We start from the raw sequence: 12514 nt of genomic DNA on the forward strand, positions 1-12514 counted from the left end.
ACCCCACCCACCACCACCACTCCATAAAATAGTAATTTTGTTTTTAAATAAAATTTTCAATTTCATAAATTGTTTTTTCTCTAGTAAAAATAAAAGATGTTTCTCAAAAACATTTTTCATTCATAAATCAAATACTAAAAATCATTTTCGAAAATATTTTCTACTCACCAACCAAACATGAGAAAATGAGTCCAAAATCTACTTGTTTTCCAGAAAAAATATTTTATAGAAAAACATTTTTCATGGAAAACAATTTTCTCCATACCAAACACACCCTTAATATAATTTATATCTGACATGTTTTTTCAAAGAGGGTTCGGACAAAAAAAATAGTATCTAAGATTTGAACTTTGAAACATTAAAATGAATTTTAAACAATTAATCTTACATTCGAAAGGTTAAAATCTTTATATAAACATAAAAATTCTCTAAAATACCTTATATGAAATGTAATTTTGCTAAGAGGTTCAGACTTGACTACCTCCAGGTCGCCTCTATACATAATTTATACGTGTTAAAAAATATAAAATCAATACAAAAAATAATCTAAATCACGGACTAAGATTTCTTTTTATAAACTTATAAGCCATCACTAAATTAAAAAAGAAATGATTCATAAGGATAATTATAAAGCGTCTACTTTCGTTAGTAAAAAAAAAAGAAGATAACATGCAAAAACTGTAATATTATAAATATTTAATGTGGAGAATTTTTTTAGTTTCCGCGTGAATTAAATAGTTTCTTTTTTCACCCGCGTATATACAAATTTAGAAACTATGAAAAAGAGATACTGCGTAAGTTAGAAGCTACTACCATTCAAAAACTATAAAAGAGACCCTGCGTGCGTTAGAAGCCACCACCGTCAAATTACAGAAGCAAAAGCTCTCACCGCCTTTGTACGCTACTCCGCCGGATTGCTGCCACTAACTCTCCCGGCCAGTATGTCCGATCAAAACCCACAAACCTTAAATCAATTTTCGCCGCCGATCAATCTGCCCAAGTAGCTTGGTATTTCTTCGAAGGAAAATTCGAAAAACTTGATTATCTCTTTGATTTAAGAAAATTTAGCGGCTACTGGTTGTTGATTCCATCTGCTCTAGTTGTATTACTGCTCTTCCCATTAAAACAGAAAGAAGGAAAGTTTGAGAACTCTCTATTGTTAGATTTTCATGTTCTTTTTTTTTAAAATTTTTTTTTTTCAAGAACTTGCTTTTTGAAGTTACATGTTATTGTTACATGTAAAATTCGAGAACAAATTTTCCCGGTCATCTCGAAGGGAATTCTTGGAACTCAGCCATTAGCGTTTTGAGAAAACAAATCAAGAACTTGGTTGGTTGACTAATAACTCATGTTATTCAAATATTGCTTTAATTTATTTTACAATTTGGCCAAGCATGGTAAATGCAAGTGATGAACTAGGTCAGAAATATTGTTATGTGTTTTACGTATGGTCATCAATTCTCATTAACTTATATTGAACTTAATGCAAAATAATTAGAATCCATGTTCCAAGTTGCTTCATGTTATTCAGGTCTTCAGTTTATTTTATATAGTTAGTCTTAACCTATTCTCTTGGTTATAGCAATTGGCTCGTTAATGTAGCCACTCGAATGGGAAAAGAGGCCTGATTCTGATGCATTTGTTGCAAATTTTGTGGAAAGCGAGCAAATTATCCAGTTGAAAGGGTATACAATATCATTGTTCAAGTACACTTGTTTGAAGTTTGATTATGACTTTTTTCTACCCAACAATCTTGTTGCTCATGAAATGCCCTTTTATACATATGTAGATAACTGAGGGGGATACTTAAAATTCTGTCACATTAGAGTTTATTGTTGAATAGATATTGTTGTGATAAACTGTTTAAACTAATAACTCTTGTAACTTGTATTACTTTCTCTGTGTGCAAGTGGTGTGTGTGTTCCCTCTCTTTTAATGATAGAAGAGGGGTTGATAAAAAAAAGGAGGAGGAGGAGTCGATAGTACTAGGGTGGAGAACATGATGGTATCAGAACAAAGACAGGTTTTGGTGTTTGGACCATTCTATATAGAAACTTCTAATGTATTGCACTTTTTGTTTGACTTATCCGAGTTTTATCGTGAGCTTACTGATAAAAGTACTCTGTTCAATTCTCAGTACAGGACCTCTCAGATGCAATGTACATTTTGGTACAGCAGAGGGCAATAAAACTGAATTTTCTGCCTGATAATATCAGATATTTCATTTGCTAGAACTTTCATTAGTTACTTCCCTCAGGTATATAACTCCCTCTGTCAAAAAGGAAAAGATTGAATCATGAAGGGAGTAGCACTTGGACTATGAAGCAATAGAAAATATCTCGCATTAATACCATGATAAGAAAATAGACCTTGGGCCTAATTCAACCCAAAATATAGCTCGGAGGTGAGAATTTCCCCAAGGCCGTATAACGAGATCAAGTCCCCCATCCTACCACCAATATAGGACAACAATATGGAAAAATGGATCTTTTGGCTAGCAGAGGAAGGGAAGGTTGGGAAATTCACAATCTTAAATGAGATGCTTGCTTTGCTGAAACATCACATATTAGAATGCTTCGTAGTTTATGTGATAGATTTAAGCGCACTTGTTCATTTTTTCACTTTTTGTTGAGATATTCTGTTATTTCATTAAAAGTTTTGTGTTTTTGTTGGTCAGAGGGTTAATCCCATTACTATGGAATCAGATTGTTGATTTGACATATAAGTACAAGTTTGAGATGGTGAGAATTGTAGAAGCTGTTGAGTAGCACTCTTTTCCTGTTTTAGTTTTTTGATTCTATGACACACTTAATGACCTTCCACTCTTGATGACTCTGTTGAGTAGCATTCTCCAGCCTAGAGTTGTTGAGCGACATTACTTGGATCTGAGAAAATAGTACGAAAATATTCTATCCATTGATCTTGTCAATAAGGTAAAATATTTCAATTAATTCTTGGTCAGACTAGTTTATCTATTAGAAAACATGGCTTGATTCTCTTTCTTTTGTGCATGTGTAATGATAACTCGGAGGCATTCTCGTCTTTGATTTTTTTAATGTGATATGTATGGAAGACATTTTGTGTATATTTGCATCAATATATCTAGACAATTTTATTTATCATCCTTGACTTTTTTATCCAAAACTCTTATCAGCATGGAGGAGGAGGACGAGGAGGAGGACACCTAAGTGAAAAGTTTGCAAATGCAATGCAGCATGTTATTGCTGCTAATGTGAAGGAGGTTTCCAATTATCTTCTTGTGGTAAATCATATGGATCTTTTTAAGTACCACACTTCATTCTAATATCTTAGGATTTCTGCAGATACTTGCACTTCAATATTAACCACATATGCGGGCATGTTCATTTTGAACTCCTTTCTATCTTCTATGATCAAATTGAAGATCTTTTAATTAAAAAATAGGTATGTCTCATCCAAGTGTAGATATATTTATAAACACACACACATATTTACTATCTTGTATAGAGTTTCAGTTTCCTCAACCCCTTGCTAGTCGTAAATAATGTGGGATTACAAAAAAAATATTCTCTTAATTCTGAATCTCATCTTCCTGGAGAGGATGATTGTGGAGCTGGGATGTGCGTGGACCCATTCTAGCACAAAGCCATTGGGCCAGGTTTGGTCTGTAAATCGAGGAGGGTTTGGTGGGTTAACTGTAAAGAATTTTGAACTGTTCTTGTTAACTCTTTATTCTTTCTGGGAGGTCAAACTAGTTAAACCTGCCTTACCAAGAACTAGTCAAGCAATCCAGTCTAATGCAGCATTAGTGCAATTGAAGTCATTGTCACGACGTTACTATGTCATAGAAGAAACTATTAGATACAAATAAGTGAAACAGAATTATCATTTCATGTTATACATCTCTATAGCAAAAGGTTAATCAAAAAACCTGTATGCATGCAGAGTCAGCAGCACTAGCAGTGAAGAGAGAGCTCTTTTTCTTGTTTTTTTGAAAATTGGGGAGAAACTGAAAAGCTAAACAAATAGCAGACTGAGTCAGAATATTATGAGAAAGAGAAAATGAGAAAGAGATAGGCCAAATTAACAATTAGTTGCATGGTATTGTTTAGAGACTCTAAATTTGCATCCATCATAAAGTAATTATTTCTCTTTTGGTTGTTTGTAAAGCAAGGAGGAACAGATAAGCTTCCTCTACTACATATTTTTCTGTAGTATCTAATTGTTGTTTTGCCTGACCTTGATGTTAAATTTGGGTTTCTTATTCTTATGGTATTGGCACTTTCTATTAAATGAGAGATTTGAGTTTTGAGGACCAACTGCATTGACTGTTTAGGCCGTACACATGTAACTCAGGTACCTCCCCTCCTGTGGAAACATTACTATTATTGGTACTTGATGTGGATGCATATAAAATACGTGTTCCATTTCATATTTCAGAGAGGAAAATACTTACATCACAACTGCTTGTGCATATTTTCCAATTAACTCTGAAGAATTGTCGAGTGTGGAAGGATACAGCATAATGGTCACTTAGTTTTCTCTACTCACACTTTAGGCTCCTATTTGAAGCTCCTTCACTAGCTTCAAGATATTCAGTTGACACTTTTTATGTAAATAGACATGTTAACTAGAGATGATCTGCAAGTTCATAATCTATACTGCCTTTCTGGTTCTAGGCAGGCTTCTAGAGAATGTCCCAACTGGGAGTGAATGTTATTTCCTAATATTAGGAAGTTGGAAGATTCACATTGGATTAGTATTTGACATCGTTTTCTTTAATTATTCATTGGCTGGTTGTGGGAACTGGATCATGACAGCGAGGGTCGATATATTTCTCCTTAGAACTTGAATCACTAGAGAAGCCTGTACCAACTAACACACTTGGATCCACTTTTGTTCAACTTCTCATTGCACTTTACAGGCACCCTAATTGATGATGTTTGTTTTGCAGAGCATGATAGGTCTGAAATGCTTGAATTCCAACTGAGAAGGCATGGTGCTTTCGATGCTGAAGAAACTATTAGCTCCCACCCCAACCTTGACAAAAGCTTCAAACTCTGTGAGATTTTTCTTAATATCTGTGTTAAAGCTTCATGCTAGATAAATATTGAGCTTCTTTACCTTGACCTGTTTATTCTTGTACCTAAAAAACTATTTGCAGTGTGGGCCAACCATGGGGATGATATAAGCATCCAGTATTCTGGTACTCCAGCTTTAAATTGAGATTTTGTCACGTAATAACTTGTTGTTCTGCTTAAGGAAGATCATATGAAGGCTGCATTAGTGCAAAGCATATATTTAGAAAGTGCAATAATGTAAATTCATACATAGTAGGATTCAGAACCCTGACAAAGTTTTTTAATCAACGAACATTATATAATCATCATTGGCATTGGTACTTAGCTTTTGGCCTATAACATTCATACCAAGAGTAAGAATCTGGGATTGGATCTTTAAATTCTAACTGCACAATTCCAAATCAACGAATTATAACCATCATTTGCATTATTGGTACTAGTTTTTGGCCAATTACATTAATATCAAGACAGAGAATCTGGGATTGGATCTTTAAATGCTAACTGCACAATTCCATCGATAATCTCTCTCGAGATCATGATTGATATGCATGCATAAGCTAAAAATGTTATAGTCAATTGTTAAATTAGGTCTTACGTTTAACTCACACCCCAAAAGCTAGCTCAAAGGGAGGATAATTGCCCTAGCCTTATAAAGAGTCCACCCATCTCATCAACCACCGATGAAAGACTTTTTGATTTAACATCAGCAAATTGATATTTTTTTTTGAGGATAGTAACACTAATCTATATATTCACAGGTAGACTACATCCAAAATATGTAGTCCCCTTCAAAAGTTATTACAGTCTAGTGTAGTCATATTGCTGTCTATCACCTCTGCTTCTTACAAATAATCTAAAACATCTCAGATATCTTCTGCTTGGACTAAAATGTTTTCTTTACACCAAAAATAAAATAACGCTAGACAATTCATCTTGAAGCTCTGAAGTCCATTCTGCTTGTCTTCAAAACACCTCTGATTTCTCTCTTTCCATACAGTCCACCATATGCATGCTGGGACAATCTTCCATCTCTCCTCCTTTGTTGCTGCATTACCATTACCGTTCCAACTGTTAAGGATTCCTCTGATGCTCCCTGGCTTTATCCAATTTATTTTTCTCAAGCTAATGAACATCCTCCAAAGCTGTTCCGTCCATTTGCAGTGCAAGAAGAGATGACTAATTGTCTCCACTTGTTCCCACATAAGAAGTATCTTGAACATAATTGAAATTTCCTTTTGTTCAAATTGTCATGTGTCAGTACTGATTCCTTAGCCAGCAGCCATATGAAGCAATTAACTTTGTATGGGATCTTGGTCTTCCATATCATCTTCCATGGGACCTCAAGCTTTTTCTTTCGTCGGTCAATGTCATTATAAAATCTACATTGCTGTTTGATCTACAGATGTGGTGACAGAACAGCCCAGGGGGTTCTCGCTGACGGAGGTAATGGCCTAACGCGATACGACTTGAACAATTTTGTTGATGGTACTAAACAGGTAATGATGCTTCTTACCAGCAATTACTTGTTACTCAGGTTTGTACACACTTGCCACGTAAATATCTTCTATATTACCGGTTTAAATGGTTATAGATCAAAGGTTATTACCTACTTTTACCTTCCTATATCAAACCTGATACGGAGAGTGATGTTAAGTATGGTAGATTCTTTGGCATATTTGTGTTTGTGGCTGCTCATAATTTTCTTTCCAGGTCCCGTGTTGCTTGATGATTACCATTTGGTGGAGAAACTTGCCAACTTTGACAGGGAACAACATATCACGGAATGTGTTGTTCATGCCCGAGGTGCTTAGTGCCAAAGAGTTTTTTGAAGTTACTCATGACATTGCTCACCTTCCTGTGTTGAATTCCCCGGAGCTCCCGGTGTTCAGACTCCACTAATCGTGAGATTCTCTACTGCTATTCATGAGAGGGGTAATCCTGAAACTCTGAGGGACCATAGTGGTTTTGCTCTCAAGTTCTACACCAGAGAGGTATGCCAAACATCAATTTGACAAGTTACAGCTACTATATTTCTATACCTTCATAAATCAATTTCCACATACAGACTGGACTATGCATGTTTAATGATTCCCTTATTGGTACACGGCTTAATAAATAGTACCTCAATTATATATTGACTGTATTGCTACATAGACGATGTTCTGTTGCAATTCAAAAAAATTATATGAAGCTCAATATAAAATAATATATCTTTAAGTACCTTGAATATGGGTCCACATGTTTGGTAACTTTTCTAGCAGGTCATGAAATATGAAGCGATTGTTCATGTTGTTTAACATCACATTGGAGACTATAAGGCCCTACCTTTCAGTGAATTTTATGCTGCCTAATTTTCATGATTCACGCCCGTCTTTCCGTAGTCAGAGAAATGATCTCATTGCTTTTCAAATATGTCTGCGGTTGTGATTTCTTGATTGCATTTGAAGTTAATCCTTAAATCTGGCTCGATTTGCTATATACCATCAGGGAAACTTTGATCTGGTAGAGAAAAACTTCCCCGTCTTCCTCATCTGTGATGGAATGAAGCTTCCTGACACGGTGCATGCTCTGAAGCCAAATCCTACGTCCCATATCCAGGAGAATTGGTGATTTTTTCTCTCATCATCCTGAAAGCCTGCACGTATTCACTTTCCTCTTCGGCGATATTGTTATTCCACAAGATCAAAGGCATATGGACGGGTCTGGTGTTCACACATTCACATTGATCAACAGGGCTCGGAAATCAACTAATGTGAAATTCCACTGAAGCTCACATGTGATGTCAAGTCCTTGTTGGAAGACGAGGCAATCCGAGTCGGAGGAACAAATCACAGCCAGTCAATGTGTGAACACCAGACCCGTCCATAGAATCGCCTTGAAGATGATTATAGTGTTGAATTTGATGTATCTAATGATGTTAACCAGGTCTTAAATTAAATGTTTCCTAGAAGCAAGGAAATATATTTTGAGAACTTCTCCCGTTGCAAAATTCAGCGCAAGGCATCGCAGTGGTCAAAATATTTGTCGGAGATTTATTGGAAAAAGCTTAATTAACCAAGACATTCTGGAATAAGACGATCATCTTATGGATTTCGTTTTACAGACTAAAAATTATGATTCTGACCTGCCATTTTTTGTCCAGACCGTCTCCTCTGCCATTAGATCCTTTGCTCGAGACCAGGTATCAAGATGTTATTTCTTACATCGCTGAATATGAGATTGGAACTTCAGTTGAACATGAAGGTGTTTTCACGTATAATTTTGGCAAAAATGGAACATAGTCTCGTGGTCCCTGCCATAAATTCTTTGGAAAAAGAGGAATGCTTGTTCGCAAATCCTGCAAAGTTTGATCTCAATTTTTATGCTCTTTCTGGAAAGGATATAGCCAGTATAGGGGGACATGATCCATGGGATGTTTTTGGTTCAGGTTCTTCTGAATTCTATTATGATGAAAATGATTTGACACATGTATTCTCATGGTGAAGAGAATGTCAAGAATTATTTGATATCACGGGCTATGCTCTCCTCTAGGGTGGATGGGGATTCACATAAATGGATTGATGTTGGAAATCGAGGTGAAACAGATAAGCTACAAGGAAGAAGATGAGTAGAAGAAGCTATTGCTCCTCCATTTTACCAAGGCAAAAAGAAGCTCTTTGCCACGAGTGAGTCTACAGGAAAGGCATCAGGAAATAACAATACTTAGATTGTTCACGATGTGCCACTCATGCCTGGTAATTTGTGCTTGAGTGCTTTGACCATGCTTTTGCAGGTCATTCCTGAAATTGGTTACCAATTACTACGCAACTATGCTGACCAAATTCAAAACTGGGGATGGATCATTTACTAGGTAATTGACGCTCTTTGTTTATATTTTGATCACACAACCAGTCTATCGAACTTGAAAAAATTGCCATTTACCAGAAATTGCATTGCATTAAATTTTGCAAGTTTTCATCAAAGTTAAACCTAACTATGAGCATGAAGTTAGTTATATTGTTTTGGTTTTAAGTTTAACTTAAATCTGATTCGCAAAAAGCCAACATCTGTCACACTTCTTGCTGTAATATTCTCTTATAGTTGTCCCTCTCATATTATATTACACGCAAATCATTTGCAGATCAGTCTTAGAAGGGAAAGGTATTTTAGTACTGATTATGGTTGTTCATACAGGCTAGTTGCTCACCTACTTTCTCAGACCTTTCACCACACCTTTATAGCTTATTCTCTTTGACAATCATATTCCTCTCTCATGAGGACATTTGCCGGTGTAAATGTGGCACTTCTTCTCATGCTAGTTATTCCACTCTGTGGTATCATTAACAGTTTATATAAGTTCTGTGCTCCGTCTTGTTTAAAGCAAGAAGGATTTTCTTCTGTGCTCCGTCTTGTTTAAAGCAAGAAGGATTTTCAAGTGTCATTTGTGTGCATTGTCTCTTAAGGTCCATTTTTGAGGGGGGGGGGGCTGCCTCCCTTCTCTGGTAAGCCCTGATTTTTTTTGAAGTTCTGCACTTATGCTAGTTTGCATTTCTGTTTTTGCAAGTAATTGCTTGTGTACCCCTTTTTGTTACATTAACTGAGAATGAGGCAGCAGAGAGAATAATGAGATTTCTGTTCAAGGGTGGTTGCCTACTCTATGATATGCCTGTGATTCTTTCATTTTCTAAACAAATCAACAACCCTAAGAAAAGAGAAAGAGAATAGATAGAGTACACTACAGTTTTTGGGCTCCCCCCCCCCGCGCGCGTCATTTAGGTTCTGCACTGTGATTTTCTTGAGCTGAGGTCTATTGGAAACAACTTCTCAAGTCTCCACAAAGGACCGGGGTAAGGTCTATCTACCAATGCTAGCTTTTAATTATAGGGTTAGGCTGTGATGATGACAAATGAAGTTGTATTGAGTTGGGTCAGGAATTGGAGCTACCCTTATCTTGGCAAGGCAACCCGGTAAGGCATCAGCATTTTGCAACGGAGGTCTGCAGCAGTGGCGGTTACTTTGTCTCCTTTTGTCTGGTTCTATTACAAATCTGAGCCTCACGAGAAAGAATTGGCAGAAAGACGTTTGAAGTCTTGTGATTTCCCTTTTGTTAGGTTAGCCTAAAAATTCAAGAATGTGGCAGCAGAGAGTATGGGATTTCTATAAAGGGTGGTTGTCCTTATCTCTATGCTTTGCCTATGATTCTCCATTTTTTAAACAAACAGCAGTCCTTAAAAAAGGAGACAGAGTACACTTGAGTTTCTTGGTTTCTTTGCAATTTTGCACTCTTAAACGTATGCTCATAAGGCAATAAACAACTATATCAACAACGTGACTATGAAAATTATTAAAGAGGCAGTGATGATTTCTGGGCTAACTAAATTCGGGCATTGAGATTACCCAACCCGTATCTTGGCGGGGCAACCCGGTATGGCCTGTAATCGAGACGAATAACTCACCATTGCAATTGTGCATCCATGGTGTGGTTGGCTTCTTTTTGGCCTTGTCTTCACACAAATCTGAGCCTTAATTTGCTAAAGAAAAAAAGAGAATAGGGTCAAATTTTCACCTTCTCTATGCATAAGGATCAATATCTTTTCCGTGATTAATGTGGGAGGTATTGTACCCACGCCGTTCTGATTAGCTGTTTTAATAATCAATGTTGATAGCTTATTCACTTCAACATTGATCGTAGTTGGTAATACATGATTAGGGATGATATATGCCTGTCTAAATGTGCAAATCATAGCATTCCAACTTAATTTTACTCCATTTAACTGCTTATCTTTCTCATGAATCTATCTTAAGTTCTGGCTTAATGCTGTTGTCATGTTCTCTGAATAATGTATTTGCTACCCACAACTTGCTAGTAAAAGATGGATCATTAATAGTTTCCCCATCAGTGAATTGGGTCCTGAATAAAGAAGGCTTTCAGGAGTAAGTTAGTACTTGATTTATTAATTTGGAGCTTCGCTTCCTTGATGCTTTCTCTTGCCCTCCATCCACCCCCATGTAAGAAAAAGAGAAAGAACAAGGATTTAAAACCGAAAGTGATTAGGATATTTTCTTTTTTCCTGATGTCTTTGTTTCCATTTGTGTTGGAACAATAACTCCAATATGGATGAGTATGTCCATAATCCATGACAGGTGGTCTTCTTATGTTGAAGCAAGCAACACTATAAACTTGGAACATTCAGAGTGTGTGTGAGTGGTTCTAGAGCCCCCAAGCCCAAAAATCTACTGTCATTTTGGTTGTGTAAAAATGAGGCTAAGCCTAGCCCAACTTTAGCCAGGTTCAGCTCAACTTGGTGCATTGAGAGATGAGCTCAAGGTCTACTTAGGCCCGAGATCAAGACAGTCGGATTTTTTTTTATAGATAAATGTGATGTCCAGACCAATTTGCGTGTACCTCGATAATCATGTTTTTGCCGAGTGGAATAATGGCTCTACAGGTTTGGTTAACTTTTGCAACTAAGAATTAATTAACTTTTAGTAAATCAAACTAGAAATGGTAAAAATTATGAATACACTCCTAACATAGATAATCCTGCAACTCTCACGTTTGGAATAATCTCAAAAGAATTGAGTTCTACAAAGTTTTAACATATCCTCAGATCTTCAAACTACAGAAAAAACAAACATACATGCAATGCATCTGATGCTGAAATCAGACTATGAGCTTGTTGCATTTGTCTAAAATCCGAGTCCAATAGAGATATAAAGGATGCTTGAGATTTTAGTAGGGCTGTTTTATTAGTATTTTATATGGATGACAATATATATAGCATCTAATTTAGATCCTAGGCCAATTAATAATGTGTGCCTAAGAACCAGTTACTTTGGAACTCAAGCTTAGTATTCTTTAACTAAGCCTAGTATACTTTAACTACTCAAGCGGGCTCGATTTAGACTTGAACTTGAAAAGTCACAATTGGATTGGCCGTGACAGACCGAACCTTGAGCTGTGGTTGAGCTTGCAACACAATATATGCATTTTTCAGCGAAACCTTTACTGGCATTTGATTCCCTTGTTTTAGTAATGGTCAGAGGTTGAATAATTGCGGATAGAAATTATGCCTGCAGTGCATAATTTCCTAAGTCCGCCATTGTACGTAATTTGTAGGTTTTAAGATCAAAAGTCTAAAGAAAAATATTCCAGATCATGGGTCGAGGTTTGTTATAAGCAATCACTAAATAAAAAGGACTGTGATCAACAAAGATAATTAGAAAATGTCTACTTCCGTGATCAAATGTTAGTTGAAAATAAATGATACGTAAAAATTATAATATTATAAATATGCTAGTTAAATTAAGGGCTTAAGTTATTCTTTAAAATTGTCTGCATAATTTACTTAGACACCTTAACTAGGACTTGTATCATGTGAACACTCTAATTGTTTAAAACATATACCCATTAAACGAAAAATGCTTATGTGGTAAAGTAAGTGTAATTCACTATCCTTGAGATCTTGACTAGA

Source organism: Solanum pennellii, chromosome 2 (assembly GCF_001406875.1).
Source record: "Solanum pennellii chromosome 2, SPENNV200".
In the NCBI taxonomy this organism is placed as follows: domain Eukaryota; kingdom Viridiplantae; phylum Streptophyta; class Magnoliopsida; order Solanales; family Solanaceae; genus Solanum; species Solanum pennellii.